This window comes from Elephantulus edwardii, unplaced genomic scaffold (assembly GCF_000299155.1).
Source record: "Elephantulus edwardii isolate Elephantulus edwardi_28Jun2011 unplaced genomic scaffold, EleEdw1.0 scaffold00233, whole genome shotgun sequence".
Classification (NCBI taxonomy): domain Eukaryota; kingdom Metazoa; phylum Chordata; class Mammalia; order Macroscelidea; family Macroscelididae; genus Elephantulus; species Elephantulus edwardii.
In genome coordinates this window covers 1162036-1164128 of record NW_006399983.1, presented here as the reverse complement: position 1 = coordinate 1164128, position 2093 = coordinate 1162036, and the positions used below count along the sequence as shown (strand labels likewise).

The following is a 2093-nucleotide window of genomic DNA, read 5'->3' as shown; positions in this document are numbered from 1 at the left end:
GGAGAGGAAGGCCCTCTATGAGGTGGATTGATTCAGTGACTGGGATAATTGGGATGGGAGTGTCAGAGACAGTGCGATTGGCACAGGACAGAGAGGAGTTTAGGGCTGTTGTACATAGGGTCGCTATGAGTCGCAGGCGACTCGACGGCACATCACAACAACAACAACAAACAGCTCAAAGGTACATGGTTCGAATCCATCTGCTGCTTTGTAAGAGACAGAAGGTAATAATATCCTTCATCTTCCTGCTGGTTTATCACCTTTGAAAACCTTTCTGAGCATGATGTCTCTCTCCAAGGTCTGGTTCCTCCTGAAAATATGCTCAAAGTACGTCAGATAAAGTTTCACCATTCTTGCTTCTAAGGAGGATGTTGGTTGCACTTCCTTCAAATGAGATTTGTTTGTTCTTTTGTCTGCCCTCTACCATAAATACCACCAATTTAATGGCATCGATTCTTTTTGAGTCTTCTATATTTATTGTTCCAGTTTCAGATATATAAGAAGAATCCAAAAATACTGAGGATTGGATAAGGCGCAGCTTAGTCAAAGCCTATAACAGGTTCTGTGAAATGGGACATAATACAATTCGGAGGTTGTGCGGATACACCTCAATCATGTGTAAAGGCATTCGCTGATCTTCCATTCTCATGTTATTTAATAACCTTTTGTTTTGCTTCCAAATTGATTCTTATTCTTTGTCTCTTGCTGCTGCCATCACTGGCACCGATTTTGGTGTATTCAGGAGCCATAATGTGCTTCACAGTAGTATTTTTGAAAGAAAATTAAATAAAGACATAACACTAAAATACTCTAGAGACACGCCATTCATGAGATCTGATGCTGCTGCCAAGAGTAAAATCATAGACTATTATTACAAAATAAACCTTTTATCTGTAACCAGGGAAAAATTAACATTGAAACAATGATAGCAAATAGATTATATATTCATACATACATAAAACAGTAATACAGGCATTATTGTAACTATCTAGACATGTATATATTATAGATTAGATATGCACTATGCTTTTATTACCTTGCAGTGCAATTATTTTGTATACAAGAAACATGGAATGCATGTTTTGCATCTAGGAAACTGTTGTTTTGTACATCCACTTAGATCGGGTGAATCCTGTTCTTCCATTGGGATTCTGAACTTTACGATGACTTTATGGAGCCACAGATGTATAGGTGATCAGATATATCTCATAAGGATGCTCACTCTATTGCGTATGGGTGTACTGCATTGGGCAAGTCTGCTGCAGAAGAGTTCAATAAAGCAAAGACATCACCTTAAGGATGCAGGTATACCTGACCCAAGCCATAAGATGTTCAATCTCTTCATAAGCATGTGAAAGCTGGACAAAGAACAAAGAAGATGAAAGAAAAATTGATGCCTTTGAATTATGCCACTGATGAAGAATATTGAATATATCATAGGCTGTCAGAAGAATGAACAAAAATATCTTGGAGGAAGGATGGCAAGATTCCCTCTCACATACTTTGGGCATATTATAGGAGGGACTTGTCCCAGGAGAAAGACATCAGGCTTAGTGAATTAAGGGTTAGCAAAAAAGGATATGCTCTTGAGCAAGACGGATTGATAGAGCAGCTACAACAACACGCTCAAATATAGCAATGACTATAAAGAAGGTGCGGGACCAGGCACTGTTTCATTCTGTTGTAAACCAGTTGCTATGACATGAACTAATATGAGTCACTGAACAAGATAACCAACAACAAGCCAACTCCCACTGAACACTGACGGAGAGGAGCCACAACCAGGATGGGGCACTAGAGGCTCTGTTGTGCCCACGAAATGCCCCTCAAAGAAATTAAAAAACACGTCTGACATTTTAAGAGCGTTTATTATATTATTTCCACGCATGGAGATTTTTTTCCTTTCTCAGGAAGGTGGTGAAGGAAAAAAGCCCCGAGTTTCCCCTCCCACTTGCTTTTATAGCTTTCTTGAGTGCTCCTGCTAGGGCAAAGAGATTGGCGGGCCAGGGGATCAGTCATTTGGTCAGCTTTTGATGGGCTGGTTACTTTGCCCGCCTTTACTCTTTTTTGTGTCACGTAGACACTAGTTAATT

At 39.8% G+C, this 2093-nt stretch overlaps 1 protein-coding gene across 1 annotated transcript in view; it reads right to left on the bottom strand.

Annotated features, from left to right (window-relative positions):
* Positions 1-2093, bottom strand: part of GLP2R (glucagon-like peptide 2 receptor) — a 145293-nt gene that overhangs the window by 90665 nt on the left and 52535 nt on the right. The window lies entirely within an intron of this gene.